The sequence below is a fragment of the Somniosus microcephalus genome, chromosome 6 (assembly GCF_052327205.1).
Source record: "Somniosus microcephalus isolate GS21.2 chromosome 6, FLI_Smic_1.0, whole genome shotgun sequence".
Lineage (NCBI taxonomy): Eukaryota > Metazoa > Chordata > Chondrichthyes > Squaliformes > Somniosidae > Somniosus > Somniosus microcephalus.
Window position 1 is genome coordinate 16,222,330 of NC_140992.1, and position 18,633 is coordinate 16,240,962.

The 18,633-nt window shown below is 46.8% G+C and overlaps 1 long non-coding RNA gene across 1 annotated transcript in view; it reads left to right on the forward strand.

The window, feature by feature from the left end:
* LOC147115494 (uncharacterized) overlaps window positions 1–10,981 on the forward strand; it is a 50,652-nt gene extending 39,671 nt beyond the window's left edge. The window contains exon 3 of the long non-coding RNA XR_015078624.1: window positions 10,300–10,981. This is a non-coding gene — a long non-coding RNA (uncharacterized LOC147115494). The remainder of the gene's footprint in view (window positions 1–10,299) is intronic.
* Window positions 10,982–18,633: the final 7,652 nt, after the last annotated feature.

Here is an 18,633-nt window from a genome sequence, read left to right on the forward strand (position 1 = left end):
ACCTATTCCATGAGCCTCAGTTTTGTTAACCAGCCTTCTATGTGGTATTTTGTCAGACACCTTCCGAAAATCCATGTAGACAACATCCATTGCATTCCCTTCATCAATCCTCTCTGTTACTTCATCAAAAAATTCAATTAGATTATTCAAACACGATCTTCCTTTTACAAACTCCTTAGTTAGCTTAAACCTCTCCAAGTACCCGAGTGTTATAAGGCAACTCGCTGGAGTTCAGAAGAATGAGAGCGGATCCCAAAGTGCTTTGCAGCCAATTTTACAGCCAGCTTTACTTTTAAAATGTAGTCACTCTTGTCATTTAAAAAAAATCGTTTATGGGGTGTGGGCGTCGCTGGCAAGGCCAGCATTTATTGCCCATCCCTAATTGCCCTCGAGAAGGTGGCGGTGAGCCGCCCCCTTGAACCGCTGCAGTCCGTGTGGTGAAGGTACTCCCACAGTGCTGTTAGGGAGGGAGTTCCAGGATTTTGACCCAGCGACAATGAAGGATCGGCGATATACTTCTAAGTCAGGATGGTGTGTGACTTGGAGGGGAACTTGGAGGTGGTGGTGTTCCCATGCGCCTGCTGCCCTTGCCCTTCTAGGTGGAAGAGGTCACGGGTTTGGGAGGTGCTGTCGAAGAAGCACCTCCCAACCCCGTAATGTGGGAAACGCAGCAGCCAATCTGCACTCAGCAAGCTCCCACAAACAGCAATGTGATAATGACCAGATAATCTCTTTCAGGTGTTGGTTAAGGGATAAATGTTGGCCAGGCCACCGGGGAGAATATTTATCTAACACTGATCATAATATGATCAAATTCAATATTAGGTTTGAAAAGGAGAAACTTGGCACAGTTACTAAGATTCTAGATTTTGGTATGGCTTAACTTTAACAGACTGAGACAGAGACTGACGGCAGCAAACTGGTCAAAACTGTTATTGGTAAAATTACATTTGAACAGTTGGAGGCATTCAAAACAAATGTAGCTTAACACAGAACCCGTATATATCGCTAAGTGCAAAAGCTCTACTTACCGAACCAAACCTTCCTGGTCATTATCAGCTGTGGCTCAGTGATAGCACTCTCTGGGTGGGAGGGGCTAGGAGTGAGCAGGTGCTGCTGGATGCTTGATTGCTGCAGGGAGTTGGACTGAGTTTGTAAAAAGTTGGTGTTGGTTTTTTTTCAGGTTTTAGGGCCTTTTGGTCCTTAAACAGCAGCCAGGTGGCTGCTGAGGGGCCTGGAACGTCAGGCTCCTCAGAGGACAATGTTCTCAGGATGAATTTAATCAGGGGAGAAAATGTTGGTGGAAGGGAGGATAAAAGGCACAAAGATTTGGGCCGGAATCCCAGGAGGTTTGGAAAAGAAAACGCGGTAGTGGTTCAGTGCAAGGATAAGGAGATACGAGCTTGGGATATTATCCAGGCGGTACATGAGGACTGCGGTGAGGGAAGCTGCTTTGCCTGCCGACCAAAGCCGAATGTTGGGTTCGAGGTGACGGTCAGTGGCCGAGAGGAGGTGGAAAGACTTTCACTGAGTTTGAAGGTTGGAGATAAGTTCTTGGAGGTATCTCTGCTATATTCGGAAGAGGTGGTGGTCTCATTCTTAAACCTGCTGGTTCATATTGAGGACGATGTGTTAATCAAAAAGTTGGGTCGTGGGACATTAAAATCTGCTTGGCAATAAAGAGGAAATACTATTCAGGAACGCAGGTAGCAGATGTAACCCATTATGTAAAGGTGGGTTCCCAGAGGGGGTGAAGTCATTGCCATATAGCATGAAATTCGAGACAATGGAAGGAGGGCAGTACATCCGGGTACTGCATGATAACCAGGTGAAGGTTTGTTATTATTGTCTTGGACATCTTGTAAAAAGCTGTCCAGATTTGTATTGTTATAACTGCAGCGAGTCTGGGCACATCGCTCGGAGCTGCAAGGTGGAGAGCTGTGGGGTGTGTCACAAAGGCCCCACCCGCTGTGAGTGTGAAGCAGAAGGAAGCCCCTTGAGTGACAAGGAGATGGGAAAAGGAGCAGGAGGTGTGAGTGGAGCTGCTGGAGGAGCGGAGCAGGCAGAGGACACAGCTGGTAAATGGAAGGTAAAAAGAACGCAGGAAGAGGCAGAAAATTGCAGAGCAGTGAACAGGATGGAGATGGTGGAAAACACATCAAGTACGGTGGAAAAGGACAAAGACAGTAGCGGGCAGCATGGGTCGAGGGGAAGTCGAGCCATAATATGGCTCGGCTCTCCCTAAAGAATCTGGTGTCCGCGGGGGGAGAGGAGGCAGGAGCGGGGTGCGGGGTAAGTGTAAGTACTCCAAAGAAAGACGGGGAGTCAGATATCTCAGGGAGCAGGAGGAGGCAAGACAAGGAGAGGGTGCAAGAGGCAGGAGCCTTAAAGGGGCAGCAGGATGGGAGCGGGGAGACAAAGGTGCCAGAAGGGAGCAAGGTAGGTGCAGATGTGCCATTGTCCCAGAGAGAGAAGAAACGGGGAGCAAGGGTCAGCGGTGGAGATGAGGCTGAAGGGAGCGGCACTGTTGGAGAAACCATGATAGCAGGAAGACTCTCTAAGGGAGATTATGTATCTGATGGGGAGCAGGGACGGGTGGTTACCGAAGAGCTTGAGAGTGAGGAGTCAGAGGGGGACAGAGACATAGAAGTGGGGGGTGGGGTGGCATTGTGTGGAAAGGGAAACATTAGTGAGGGGCAGAAGCAGGGAGAAGGGGCAGCTCCTCGGCCCAAACCTAATGCAAGGAAGAGGCTGAAATTGCAGGGAAGGTTCAAACAGGAGGTGAAAAAGAGCCGGAGGCTGCAGGAGAAAGCAACAGCTGCCTGAAAAGTTGAGAAGGAGCATGAGAGGAGGGAAGGGCCGGAGATTAAATGATGGGGGGATTATCAGGCACACTTCCCTTATTTGGAGACATGATTATTGATCAATTTTGAAAGTACAATAGATTAGTATATATTATGGGAAACAAACTAAACTTCAGGTTTTGAATGGCTGTGCAGAGCGGCGGAATGGATTTGTATGATACAATGGAATGATCACGATGTTGTAAATGTTTCTAATGTTCAATAAATAATATATAATTAAAGAAAAGTGGGTAGCAGACTCGCCTCTGAGTCATGAGGTTGTGGGTTTGAAGGGATATTTACTAGTCCGAGCCCTTTGGGGCTATCCCGGATCAGGCGTATTTCTCAGACGCTCACTTTCAACTAAAGTTTGAGGTAGCCGAATCCTAAAGACGCTTAACTGGGTCTAAAGGTCCGGGCTATCTCTCCCTAAAGGAAAGGAACAACCCGAGAATGTTACCGTCTTCCAGATAGCACTTTTAATAAGTTTAGCCAGACTGTAACGTCCCGGATATTATTAGAGTCCGGAGATCTCCTTCAGAAATCTACCTCTCCACCAAAGAGTGTACAGAGATTGAGTTCGCGAGTTATTGATACAGAAGGCTTATGTGAGACAATTCTAAAAATATACAGAGATTTATTAAAAGAACCAACATGCAATTTACAGTTGGTGAATCAGTCAATCTCAACATTAACAGTTCTAAAAAGAGAAAAAATACTATCTTATTAACAGAGAATCTTACTTTTAAATCTTAACTTCGCTACAGTATTACAGTTCTTAAAATTTTCTACACGGGATATCCATCAATATCAAAATACCTTTGATCACGAGGTACGAGGAGTGGAAGACCACAGAGCCGCCTCTGTAGTCGAGAATCACTTTGACCGATTAAAGCGACTCTGATATCTCATTTGAGACTTCAATATTTATACCCTTTTTCAGTTGTATCCCATAAGGTTTCTGCTGATCCAAGTTAATTATCACTATTCATCTTTCTGTTGACCTCTTACAATTCTTACTGCTACATCGGCAATAGTGATTGGGAGTTTTACCATATAGGTGTGAAGGCAGATGCCCCTTATTTCATGTGTCATCTTTACGAGGACAGATGTTCCTTATCTTATGTGCCATCTTTACGAAGTTTAATTTAAATCACTTATCCAGGGTTGACCATTGTTTTGTTCCCAAAAGGTCAGCCACTCGGACCCATCCATTCTTCTGTATCAATAAGTTTATTTATACAGGGCCAACAACTTGTCATGTTTCAATAGCCAGAATTCTTTCATAGCTATTTCATAGTTAGGTTTCTAAATTTCCAAACCCAGTTTGTCATGTTTTAAAGAATTTATAGGGTAGAGTTCCTTATAAGGTACTCTTCAAGGTCAACCACTGTCTTATCTCAACAAGGCCAGAATTCTTTCATTGGATAGTGTATTTTTCTAAAAAGGCTATATAGTATATTTTTCTAAAAAGATTATATAGTATATTCCTTCACAGGTTCAAGTCCTACTCCAGAGACTTGAGCACATAAAGCTACACTGACACTCCAGTGCTGTACTGAGGGAGTGCTGCACTTTTGAAGGTGCTGTATTTTGGATGAGATGTTAAACCGAGGCCCCGTCTGCCATCTCAGGTGGATGTAAGAAATCCCATGGCACTATTTCAAAGATCGGCAGAGGAGTTATCCCCAGTGTCCTGGCCAATATTTATCCCTCAATCAACATCGCTAAAACAGATTATCTGGTCATTCTCACATTGCTGTTTGTGGGAGTTGGCTGAATGCAAATTGGCTGCCACGTTTCCTACATTACAACAGTGTCGACACTCCAAAAATGCTTCATTGGCTGTAAAGTGATTTGAGACGTCCGGTGGTCGTGAAAGGCGCTATATAAATGCAAGTCTTTCTTTCTTTTTATGTTCGACAAAGGGGTGAGAGATAACATAAAACTAAAGGAAAGTGCATATAAGAGTGCAAAGTACTCTAAGGCTGTAGGAACGGAGGTTCCTATCAAAAGACTGAGTTCGACTCAGATAATTAAATTAATGAACTTTAATGAAAACAAACGAGTTTAAACTGGAAACTGCTAGGACACATCAATAACAGGTCTATTCTCTCTGAGGACTCTTCGAGGACTGATCCCCTGATCAGGAGAATGACATCATGACGTCATCACGTTCTTCCCACCGTTGGGGCATCACGTGACTAACGGCATGACGTCATCACGTGCTGTAAAGGTAACTGGCATTGTACAGTCAAACAGTGTAATTAAAGGCACAGGCACAGACAGTAACTACATTGCTGTTAAAGGAATTATGTACAACCGCTCTGAGTCCTTTGGTGGCTCCGCCACATGCGCCCCCCCAGAATTGTCTTTAACAGAAAAGGTGAGGCGAGGAGGAGGCCTGATGAGCCTGTCCGATCGACTTCGATACCCTGGTAGAGGAAGCTGACGACCGGTGGACATGTTGGCAGACGGTGGCGGCTGAGCAGGCGCGGCGAGCGCAGGCGGGATGTCAGACGGCTTTGGTTGATCAGGTGCGGTGGCCATGGGCGGTCGGCCACGTTTGGGTGGTTGAGCGACTACGACAGGGTGATCCAGGTCCAGGTGAGCCGGCTTCAAGCGGTCCACTGAGATGTGATCCGGTTTCCCTCCGACGTCGACCAAAATGGATTTGTCACCCGGTTCGATGTCGCGGAAAGGACCAGTGTAAGGAGGCTTGAGTGGACCTCGGTGAGCGTCGTGTCGGATGAATACATACTCCGCAGTCTTCAGTCCCAGTGGCACGAAAGAGGTCTGCAAACCATGATTGGACGTAGGGATCGGGGCAAAGCATCTGGCTGCTTCTTGGTGGCGAACGAGTTGCCGGGAGGCGGACCATGGCTCTGTGGGCGAAGGGAGGAAATCTCCTGGTACCCGGAGCGGCTGGCCATAGACGAGTTCAGCTGAAGACGATTGTAGATCATCTTTGGGCGCCGTACGGAGACCCAACAGGACCCATGGGAGTCTGTTCACCCATCCTGCGCCTTGAAGACTGGCCTGCAGAGAGGCTTTAAGCGACCTGTGGAATCGCTCGCAAAGGCCGTTTGCCTGAGGATGGTAGGCGGTGGTAAAAGTTAACCATCCCCAGGAACTCCTGCAAGGCCTTGACTGTCGACGGCTGCAGGAAAGAAGTAACCGCCTCAACCTTCGTCACCAAAGGGACGGCGCCGTCCGCTTTTATGCGGTGTCCCAGGAAGCTGATTTGTTGCAGGCCGAACTGGCACTTGGCCGGGTTGATGATTAACCCGTGCTGGCTGAGGCGCGTAAAGAGGGAACGCAAATGGGAGATGTGCTCCGCCTTGCTGGCACTGGCGATGAGTATGTTGTCCAGGTAGATGAAAAGGAAATGCAGGTCTCGAAGAACAGAGTCCATTAAATGCTGGAATGCCTGCGCTGCGTTCTTTAAGCCAAATGGCATCCGCAGGAACTCAAAGAGGCCAAAAGGGGTGATGACCGCGGTTTTCGGAACGTCTTGTGGGTGCACTGGAACCTGGTGATATCCACGGACGAGGTCGACTTTAGAGAAGATAGTATTTCCCGCCAAGTGGGCCGAGAAATCCTGGATATGCGGGATCGGGTACCGATCCGGAGCGGTGGCGTCGTTGAGGCGTCGGTAGTCACCGCATGGCCGCCAGCCGCCGCCTGGTTTCGGCACGATGTGGAGAGGCGAAGACCAGGGGCTGTTTGATCACCTAATGATGCCGAGCTGCTCCATTGTGGCAAACTCCGCCTTCGCAGCAGCAAACTTGCCGGGTTCGAGCCTTCTAGCCCATGCATAAACCGGGGAGCCAGTAGTGGTGATGTGATGTTCAACACCATGTTTCGTCATTGAAGAGGAGAAGGTGGGCCTTGTCAGCTCCAGAAACTCCCCGAGGAGCCGCGTGAAATCATCTGGAGGAGGAAAAGCACAGGCAATGGAACGGGCCACGGAGGTACCGTGGAAGCACGGGATCAAGTGGAAGGTGGCCGCGTTGATCAGCCGGCGGTGTCGGACATCGACTAGCAGGCTGTTGGCACACAGAAAATCTGCCCCTAGGATAGGCTGTGAGACTAGCTGTGCCGAAATCCCAAAAGAAGCGCTGACCGCCGAAACAGACTTCGACCCGCCGCTTTCGGAACGTTCGAATAGCTGCGCCATTAGCCGCTATGAGGGAAAAACCGAGGTTCCCAGTCTGTGTGTCGAGCTTCGACGCAGGTAGAATGCTACACTGCGCCCCGGTGTCACAAAGGAAACAGCGGCCCGAGAGGGAATCAGTGATATAGAGGAGTTTCCCCATAGAACCGACGGCCATCGCCACTGTGGAACGCCCGTTAGATTTGGTCATCCGTCGCCAGGGACGCCTTCTTGGTTTTTTTTGGGGCGAAAAACTGCAGGGGGAACGGCAGCATCGTGCTTTCGCGCCAAAACGGGTGTGGTAAGAGCACCAGCCCGCTGTAGAAGAAGCCGGGACCGCATCTGTGGGGGGTGGGTGCCTCGTGGCCGCACAACACTGCTGGGTAACCGTGAAAATCTTATCGGCTTTGGCTGCAAGCTTGGCGCAGTCAGTAATGTCGGAGCTGGCCAGGGCAGCCTAAACCTGTTCCGGCAGTTGGTAGAGGAAAAGCTCCTGGAAGATGAAACATTCCGGTTCAGCACCCAAGTGCGTGAGCATTTGGCTCATGAGCTCGGACGGTTTGGAATCCCCGAGGCCGGGCAGCGTGATGAGCCGGCGAGCATGCTCCGACTTTGATAGCCCGAAAACCTGAAGCAACCGCGCCTTAATTGCATCATACTTGCTGTCAGTAGGAGGATTACCGATGAGGCTGATGATCCGAGATGCAGTTGCGCTGTCGAGGGCGGAGACCACGTAATAATAATGGGTCTGATCCGCGTTGATGTTCCAAATGGCGAACTGGGCTTCAGCCTGGATGAACCAGGCGTCTGGTTGTTGCTCCCAGAACTGTGGCAGTTTCAGCGTGACGGCGTTCATGTCCATGTCGAATCTTCCGCGAGAATCGTTAGTAGAAGTCGGGGTCACCAATGTAGGAATGGAGGTTCCTATCAAAAGACTGAGTTCGACTCAGATAATTAAATTAATGAACTTTAATGAAAACAAACGAGTTTAAACTGGAAACTGCTAGGACACATCAATAACAGGTCTATTCTCTCTGAGGACTCCACGAGGACTGATCCCCTGATCAGGAGAGTGATGTCATGACGTCATCACGTTCTTCCCGCCGTTGGGGCATCACGTGACTAACGGCATGACGTCATCACGTGCTGTAAAGGTAACTAGACATTGTACAGTCAAACAGTGTAATTAAAGGTACAGGCACAGACAGTAACTACATTGCTGTTAAAGGAATTATGTATAACCGCTCTGAGTCCTTTGGTGGCTCCGCCACACGGCAATCATTGGACTCCAGGGGAATCGAGGGATATGGAGATCGGGCAGGAAAGTGGAGTTGAGGTCGACGATCAGCCATGATCTTATTGAATGGCGGAGCAGGTTCGAGGGGCCGAATGGCCGACTCCTGCTCCTAATTCTTATGTTCTTAATAGTGTAAATCCAGGGGACTGGGAGAGATATGAAGAACAGCAAAGGAAGGCATAAAACATAGTAAGAGCTGCAAAAAGTAATACGAAAAGAAAATTGCAAGGGATATCAAGATTAACACAAAACGATTTTTCAATTATATTAGATGAAAGAGGGTAGTCAAGGGTATAGTGGGCCCTTTAAAACAGATGGGAGTAATATTGCAAATGAAAATAAGGAAATGGCAGAATTGTTGAATAATTACTTTGTGTCAGTCTTCACAGTAGAGGAAGAGGATAATATACCCGACATTCCAGGGAAACTAATAATAAATCAAGGACTGCCGCTCACTAAAGTTAATGTGAGCAAGAAAACAGTATCAGAAATAACAATGACACTAAAGACTGACAAATCCCCAGGACCTGATGGTTTCCACCAAGGAAGTAGGTGAGGAAATTACAGATTCCTTAGTCATAAATTTCCAAAGCTCTCTCGATTCAGGAAAATCCCTTAGATTGGAAAATTGCAAATGTAACTCCATTATTTACGAGAGGTGAGGGAAAGAAACCGGGAAATTATAAACCTGTTAGTCCAACATCTGTTGTGGGGAAGTTATTGGAATCAATACTTAAGGACAGAGCACTTAGAGAAATTTGAGCTGATTAGAGAGAGCCAACATGGATTTGCAAAGGGTAGGTCATATCTAACAAACATAATTTTATGAAAGTGAAATTCTGTTTGGCAAATCTTAGAGTTTTTTGATGGTGTAACTAGCAAGATAGATAAGGGGGAACCAGTGGATGTAGTGTATTTGGATTTTCAGAAGGCATGCAACAAGGTGCCACACAAGAGATTGTTGCACAAGATAAGGGCTCGTGGGATTGAGGGTAATATATTAGCATGAATTGGTTAAAATACAGAAAACAGAGAGTAGGAATAAATAGGTCATTTTCAAGATGGCACTGTGTAACTAGTGAACTGCCGCTTGGGCCTCAGCTATTTACAATCTATATCAATGGCTTAGATGAGGGGACTGAGTTGTAATATATCCAAGTTCGATGATGATACAAAGCTAGGTGGGAAAGTAAGCTGTGAGGAGGATGTAAAGAGGCTGCAAAGGGATATAGACAGATTATGTGATTGGGCAAGAAGGTGGCAAATGGAGTATAATGTGGGGAAGTGTGAAATTAGTTATTTTAGTAGGAAGAATGGAAGAAAAAAAGAAAGACTTGCATTTCTATAGTGTTTTTCATGACCATTGGACATCTCAAAGCGCTTTACAGCCAATTAAGTACTTTTTGAAGTGGAGTCACTGTTGTAATGTAGGAAACGCAGCAGCCATTTTGCACAGAGCAAGCTCCCACAAACAGCAATGTGATAATGATCAGATAATCTGTTTTAGAAATGTTGATTGAGGGATAAATATTGGCCAAGACACTGGGGATAACTCCTCTGCAGATCTTTGAAATAGTGCCATGGGATCTCTTACATCCACCTGAGATGGCAGACGGGGCCTCAGTTTAACATCTGATCCAAAAGACAGCACTTCCAACAGTGCAGCACTCCCTCAGTACTGCACTGGAGTGTCAGCCTAGATCTTCGTCCTCAAGTCCCTGGAGTGGGACTATGAATCCACCACCTTCTGACTCAGAGGCAAGGGTGCTACCCACTGAGCCACTGCTGACTCAAATAAAGGAGAATATTTTTAAAAGGTGAGAGACTATTAAATGTTAGGATTTGGGTGTCCTTGTACATGAATCACAGAAAGTTAACATGCTGGTGCAGCAAGCAATTAGGAAGGCAAATGGTATGTTAGCCTTTATTGCAAGGGCGTTGCAGTATAAGATTGGTACATACTCATGTGACTCGGCCAACATTGTCTACCTCATACGTTGCAGGAAAGGATGCCCCGGAGCATGGTACATCGGCGAGACCATGCAGACACTGCGACAACGGACACCGTGCAACAATCGCCAGGCAGGAGTGTTCCCTTCCAGTCGGGGAACACTTCAGCAGTCAAGGACATTCAGCCTCCGATCTTCGGGTAAGCATTCTCCAAGGCAGCCTTCGAGACACACGACAACGCAAAATCGTCGAGCAGAAACTGATAGCCAAGTTCCGCACTCATGAGGACGGCCTCAACCGCGATTTGGGGTTCATGTCACGCTACATGTAACCCCACCTGACGTAGGGTCACCCAGACTCGAGTCGTCGTTGGCTTGTTCTCTCTACACAGATGCGGCCGGACCTGCTGTGATTTCCAGCAAAAAAAATGTTTTTCGGTCTGTTTTTTGTTTTTCATACAGACCCCAGCATCTGCAACATTTGACCCCTTGTGACCCCACCTCATTGTTCTTTGATGTAATGTTTTCCTGACTATTCTGTTTGGACACCATTCACACCTTTGATTGCTGTGATTATCTCTCTGCCGAGGTGTGATAAATGGCAGTTAGAAAGATTACCTGTAATCATCTGGCATTATTCCCTGACTATATAAGCTGTGTCTTTATGCATCTCTCCACTTCACCTGACGAAGGAGCAGCTCTCCGAAAGCTTGTGATTTCAAATAAAACTGCTGGACTATAACCTGGTGTTGTGTGACTTCTTACATTTGTCCACCCCAGTCCAACTCCGGCATCTCCACACCAAGATTAAGGAGGTCTTGCTGTAATTATATAGGGCTTTGGTGAGACCAGACCTGGAGTACTGTGTACAGTTTTGGTCTCCTTACCTCAGGAAGGATATACTGGAGGGGCTGCAACAAAAGTTCAGTAGATTGAATCCTGGGATAAGAGAGTTGGCCTATGAGGAGAAGTTGAGTAGATTGGGCCTGCATCCTCTGAAGCTTAGAATAATGAGAGGCGATCTCATTGAAACAGATCGATGCTGAGAGGCTTTTTCCCCTGGCTGGAGAGTCTAGAATTAGGGGTCATAGTCTCGGAATAAGGGGTCGTAAGAACATAAGAACATAAGAAGTAGGAGCAGGAGTAGGTCATACGGCCCCTCGGGCCTGCTCCGCCATTCAATAGGATCATGGCTGATCCGAACCTAGACTCACGTCCACTTTCCTGCCCGCTCCCCGTAACCCCTAATTCCCTTATCAGCTAGGAAACTGTCTATCTCCGTTTTAAATTTATTTAGTGTCGCCGCTTCCACAGCTCTCTGAGGTAGCAAATTCCATAGATTTACTACCCTCTGAGTGAAGAAGTTTCTCCTCATCTCAGTTTTGAAAGGGCAGCCCCTTATTCTTAGATTATGCCCCCTAGTTCTAGTCTCACCATTTGGTCGGCCATTTAGGACTGAGATGAGGAGAAGTTTCTTCACTCAGAGGGCTGTGAATCTTTGGAATTCTCTACCCCAGAGGGCTGTGGCTGTTCAGTCATTGAGTATATCCAAGACAGAGATTGATAGGTTTTTGGGCACTCAGGGAATCAAGGGATATGGGGATCGGGCAGGAAAGTGGAGTCGAGGTAGAAGATCAGCCATAATCTTATTGAATGGCGGAGCAGGCTCAAGGGGCCATATGGCCTACTCCTGCTCCTAATTCTCATGTTCTTATGTAATTGAATCTTTTGAGGAAGTAACTAAAGTAATAGATAGGGGCATGTGCATGGATGTAATTTATATGGACTTCCAGACGGCATTTGATAAGGTTCCACATAAGAGACTGTTAGCTAAAATGAAAGCTCATAGAATTGTAGGCAAATTATTGAGCTGGCTAAGACAGAGAGTAGGGATAATGGGTATGTACTCAAGTTGGAAGGAAGTGACTAGTGGTGTCCAACAGGGTCTGTGCTGGGGCCTCAACTATTCACAATATTTATTAATGACTTAGATAACACAATAGAGAGTCGTATATCCAAGTTTGCCAATGACACAAAGATTGGTGGCACTGTAAGTAGTGTGGACGGGAACATAAAATTACAAAGAGACATTGGGCCGGATATTCCGATCCCTACGGGTGGGTACGCGCTGTGTACCCACCCGTAGGGACATTGGAAATGTCGGGTTCAGGCACGTACTGCGCATGCACTGGAAACCGGCATTTCCGATCTGTCAAGAAAGTTCTTGACAGATCCTTTGGCTGCCCGGGAGCAGGGCCTCTGCGGGTGGATAGTTCCGCTTTTTGGAGACCCTCCGCCCGCAGAAAACCCTTACAATTCTTGCGCCTGGTAAAAGCAGCCGTAAGGCCTGCTTTTACCAGGATGAGTTGAAAAAAGTATAAAAAAATATTTCCACTGATTTATATCATTTAAAAATACTTTAAAGAAAGGTAAGTTTATTTTCAGCCCCGTTAAAAACTTCAATTATTTTTTTCAAAAATTTAAATTTTTGTTTAAAATAGTTAATTTATGTAATTTCAAGTCATTTTAAAAATGTGATTAAAAAAAATAATTATTTGAAGTTTTACTATGTTTTGGGGGTGATCTCCATTCATATAATGACAGGTCTTCCTGTCAAATGTATGAAGGGAGATTCCTTTCTCTGATTGGCTCCCCATGGCCCAGGTGATCCCAGGGACGCTGCGAACCGCCTGCGCCTCTGGGATACGTGGGCCCTGCGCACCGGCAGTTTGGCGAGGCCCAGCAGCGGAATTGTGCGCCTCCCGGGAGCCCTCAGGTAAGGGCGCGGATTTTTCCAGATCACAGCCCTCCGCCCGCGGGAGGCCTGCGAACGGAATATCTGGGCCAGTAATAGATTAAGTGAGTGGGCGAAATTGTGACAGAGAATTTCAATGCTGGTAAGTTTGAGATCATCCATTTTGGACCAAATTTAAATTAAATAAATTAAATTATTTAAACGGTGAAAAACTAGGAACAGTGGAAGTCCAAAGAGATTTAGGGGTCCATGTACACAGATCACTAAAATATAGTAGTCTGGTACAAAAAATAATTTAAAAGGCTAATGCAAGCTAACTGGAGGGCTAGAATATAAAGGGGAGGATGTTTTGCTACAGCTATACAAAGCTCTGGTTAGACCACATCCAGAGTATTGTGTACAGTTCTGGGCACCACTGTTTAAAAATACTGCGGATGCTGGAAATCTGAAATAACAGAAAATGCTGGAAATACTCAGCAGGCCAGGCAGCATCCGCGGAGAGAGAAACAGAGTTAACGTTTCAGGTCTGGGACCCTTCATCAGAACTGGAAAAAGCTGGAAATGTAACAGATATTAAGCAGGTGCAGAGACAGGGGGGGAGTTTAAGAGGGGAGGAAGGAATTGAAAGAACATACTGTGAAAATGTTGCAAATGGGAATGGCAAAATCATACTGCATGAAAAATGTGGGCTGGGATTATTATCTGAAATTGTTGAACTCGATATTGAGTCTGGAAGGCTGTAAAATGCCTAATTGAAAGATGAGGTGCTGTTCCTCGAGCTTACGTTGAGCTTCGTTGGAACAGTGTAATAGGCCGAGGACAGAGAGATCAGAGTGGGAGTGAAGCGGAGAATTAAAGTGACAGGCTGTGCAGATTCACCAGAATGTTACCAGGACTCCAAGGGTTGGATTATGAGGAGAGATTACATGAACCAGGCTTGTATTCCTTGGAATGTAGAAGGTTAAGGGGTAATTTGATTGAGGTTTTTAGGATTTTGAAAGGAATTTATAGGATAGATAGAGGGAAACGTTTTCTGCTGGTGTGGGAGCATGGGAGGCAAGGGGACATGACCTTAAAATCAGAGCCAGGCCATTCAGGAGAGAAGTTAGGAAATACTTCTTCACACAAAGGGTGGTAGAAATGTGGAAATTTCTCTCACAAAAGATAGCAGGAGATGTGAGCTCAATTAATAATTTTAAATCTGCCGGGGGGACTGGAGTGCATCATCATCCCGGCCAATGTGATTTTAATTTAATTTGATAAGTTTAAAAAATTAATCTAGGGCTTTTTAAGCTTCTTTACAGTCCAATTGTTCGGTCAGGAGAGCGAGAGGCTCCGCTCGGCGATGCAGAGAGCCCTGCAGATGGAGAAGAATGTCAACCAGAGTCTGTCGGATCTGTACCAACCCTCCACTGGGAGCGCCGACCCTCATCTGTGTGAATTCCTGGAGACCCACTATCCGGATGAACAAGTGAAGACGACCAAGAAGCTTGGAGAGACTGGGATCCCTGCCTTGTACGCATGAGGGCATGTGTCTTTATACAAAGAGCTGAGACTTGAGCTCTGTAAATGTCATTTACTGTAAAATGTTCAAAATTTAAATTTAAAAAAAATAATAATTTTAAATCTGAGATCGATAGATTTTTGTTAGCTAAAGGTATTAAGGGATATGGAGCCAAGGCAGGTGGATGGAGTTAGGATATAGATCAGCCACGATATTAAATGGCAGAACAGGCTTGATGGCCTACTCCCGTTCCTATACTCCTACGTTCCTCAAATAGTGCTGTGGGAACTTTTGCATCCACCTGAGAGAGTAGACGGGGCCTCAGTTTAACATCTCATTCGAAAGATGGCACCTCCGACAATGCAGCACTCCCTCAGCACTGCCCTGGTGGGTCAGCCTGGATTATGTGCTCATTTTAATCAGAAGTTTTAAAATCTGGTCTTCATTATCACAGGTGGGTACTGAAGTCAAGTCATTTCCGACATTTAAGTGGGATTTAGATAAATAGGCGCAGAAGAAAATGATTAAAGGGTACAGAGAAAGAGCAGAGGAATGGGACGAGAACCAGTGGGGTGAATTTTGACTTTGCCCGTCGGGAAGAAAACGGGTCGTAGCGGATGGGCTGCTCATTTTACACCCTGCCCGATTTCATTTCCATACGAGTCAATGGAAGCAAAAGCCAGGCAAAGCGAGTGTAAAATGAGTACCCAATCCACCACCGGCCGGCACAGACACGATGGGTCGAATGGCCTCCTTCTGTGCCGTAAATTTCTATGATTCTCTGCCGCTCATTTAGTGCCCAGCTGTAGAACTGAAAATTCACACCATTGGCTCCAATGTAAAGCCAACAGCTGCACGACAGACAGACCGGCCTCGATCTGGTTTGAACGGACTTGATCAGGTTTGAATGGCGATCTGGTTTGAACCGCCTCGATCTGGTTTGAACGGCCTCGATCTGGTTTGAGCGGCCTCGATCTGGTTTGAACGGCCTCGATCTGGTTTGAACGGTGTTAGATCTGTGTATCTTGATGTTGTGTGTCCTTCAATAACTAGACAAGAGACTGCAGGGAACAATCAACAGGTGTTTACTGGATGAGGGTTACTAAAACTAAACGTACAGATCACTACTCAGGGTTTATATACAGGTGTGGTCACTGCCGGTACTACAGTATACAGGAGCTGTAAAAAGTAGTTCTCCCCTTAAAGGTACATACACTACAATTCCTCCCCTTTTAGATTAACAGTACCATAACACTCATTTAACAATTAAATATCAACTAATTACAATTAACACTTTTAACATGCAACATTAACTGAAAATAGTCCATTTATAAATTCAGTCTTTGGGGCAGCTTCCTGATCCTTTCTGGATAGCGCCTTTCCTGAGTGTCTTGCTCTTGGTGCGGAGGCGATTCTGGCCCCCTGTCGTCGGTTGGTTCATCAGTTCCGATGCTACTGTTTCTGGGGTAGATGCTACCTGTATGTCGGGTTCATCACCAGGTATGCGAGACATGGGGTTGACTCGTTCCTGTGACTCTAGGATCTGGTCAACATGGCGTCTCACAATGTTCTCCCCAACATCCACTGTGTACATTAGTGGCCCCTGCCATGTGCATATCGTTCCTGGTTGCCATTTCTCTGTTCGGTAGTCGCGGGCCAAGGCTGGTTGCCCTACATTGAAGCTCCTTGTCGGCTTCTCATTGATGTGCTGGAATTGCTTATTCTCAACATCTCTTCGTACATTTGGTCTGAGCAAATCCAGACGAGATCTCAACCTTCGGTTAAAGAACATCATGGCCGGGGTCTGGTTGGTGACTGCATGTGTCGCATTTCTGTAGGCTAACAGGAAATTGTCCACCTTATGCTGCAGTGGAATGTCGTCATCGCACATGGCCCTTACTGCTTTTTTAAAGGTTTGCACAAACCTCTCAGCCAATCCATTTGTGGCTGGATGATACGGGGCGGATGTGTAATGCCTTACCCCATTCCTTTTCATAAATTTCTGAAACTCTTCGGACAAAAACTGTGGTCCGTTATCAGAGCAAATCTGCTCTGGCAAGCCGTTCCTGGCAAATATGGTCTGTAGGACTGCAATCGTTTTCTCCGTGGTGGTGGAGGATATTTTGATCACCTCAGGCCATTTCGAGTGCGCATCCACGGCTATTAAAAACATTGAGTCCATGAATGGACCAGCAAAAGCAATATGCACCCATTACCATGGAGAGGAGGGCCACTCCCATGGGTGTAGAGGGGCATGCGGTGGTGCGTTTTGGACCTTCTGGCATCCTGAGCAGCTCTTTGTCAATTCCTCGATTTGCTGATCGATCCCCAGCCACCACACATTAGCCCTAGCAAGGCTTTTCATTTTCACCCCTACCAGATGGCCTTCGTGAAGCTCATTGAGCACTCTCTCCCTTAACTTGGGTGGAATTACCACTCGGGATCCACACATCAAGGTCCGCTGGCATACTGACAGCTGTTCTCTTCTGGATGAGAATGCTGGCAACAGTGAGTCGCCATGTGTTAGCCATCCCTTCACCGTCAAGTCATATACCCGAGACAGTGTCGGGTCATTTCGGGTCTCCTTTTCTATATCAGCGTTAGTTACTGGCAAGCGTTCAATTATAGTCGAATAAAATATTTTGACAGGGTCCACTGCTGGTGCTTCCTCCGCAGTAGGCAGTGGCAGGCGTGATAGCTCATCAGCGTTTCCATGCTGTTTCGTGCCCTTATACTTGATTTCATATTGGTTCGCCCCTAGAAAAAGGGACCATCTTTGTAGCCGTTGCGCAGTCATCACCGGAACGCCCTTCTTTGGATTAAAGATGGAGACAAGTGGTTGGTGGTCAGTCAGCAAGGTGAACTTCTGCCCGTGCAGATAGTGGTTGAACTTTTTCACTCCCCACACTAGGCTGAGGGCCTCCCTGTCAATCTGGGCGTAGTTACGCTCGGCTGAGGTTAGTGACCGAGATGCAAAGGCTACTGGCCTCTCCGAGCCGTCCGGGAATTTGTGCGAGCACCGCTCCAATGCCATAGGGTGATGCATCACACGCCAACCGAATTGGTAGTGCTGGGTTGAAATGAGCCAACACCTCTTTTGATGTGATCAATTCTTTGCACTTCTGGAAAGCTCGCTTACATTCGTCATTCCACTTCCATGGTACCCCTGTTTGCAATAGGGTGTTCAGTGGGTGTAGTACTGTAGACAAATTCGGCAAGAACTTATGATAGTAGTTCACCAGCCCGAGGAACGACCTCAGTTGTGACACATTTTCCGGTGCTGGAGCCTTGACTACTGCCTCAAGCTTTTCAGGGGACTTATGTAACCCCTCTTCATCAATAACGTGGCCACAATACGAGATCTGCTTCTGGAAAAACTCGCATTTGTGGCGATTATCTCGGAGCCCATATTCCTTCAATCTAGTGAGCACCTGCTCCAGGTTGGCAAGGTGATCACTGTCATTTTTGCCCGTGACCAGGATGTCATCCAAATAACACTGGGTCCCTGGAATCCCTTGCAGGACTTGATCCATTGCCCTTTGCCAAATAGCCGGAGCTGATGCTACCCCGAACACCAGCCGGTTGTATTGGTAGAGACCTTTATGAGTGTTGATCGTGAGGTACTGTTTCGAGGCTTCTTCTACCTCCATTTGCAGGTACGCCTGGGCCAGATCAATCTTAGTGAAGCGTTTCCCTCCAGATAGCGAGGCGAAAATATCTTCAATCCGCGGAAGCGGATATTGTACCGTTTGAAGGACTGGGTTCACTGTCACCTTAAAGTCCCCACAGATGCGAACCTTCTTTGGTTCCCCAGGCGTATTACTCAACGACCTCTTCATTACAGGAATGATGGGTGTAGCCCACTCGCTCCAGTCCACTTTGGACAGTACTCCTGAACGTTCCAAACCTTCCAGCTCTGCTTCGATGGCTGGGCGGATCGCATAAGGCACTGGTTTGGCCTTAAAACACTTTGGGCTTGCATTTTCCTCTATTTTGATCAATGCTGTTATGCCTTTTAGTGTTCCGAGTCCCTCCTGGAACACTTCTTGTGCGTCAGTTAGCATTCTTGACAGTCGTCCAGGTGTGACGTCGTCATCCTTTTTGGCATCTACAGTCAGTGCTTGTATGG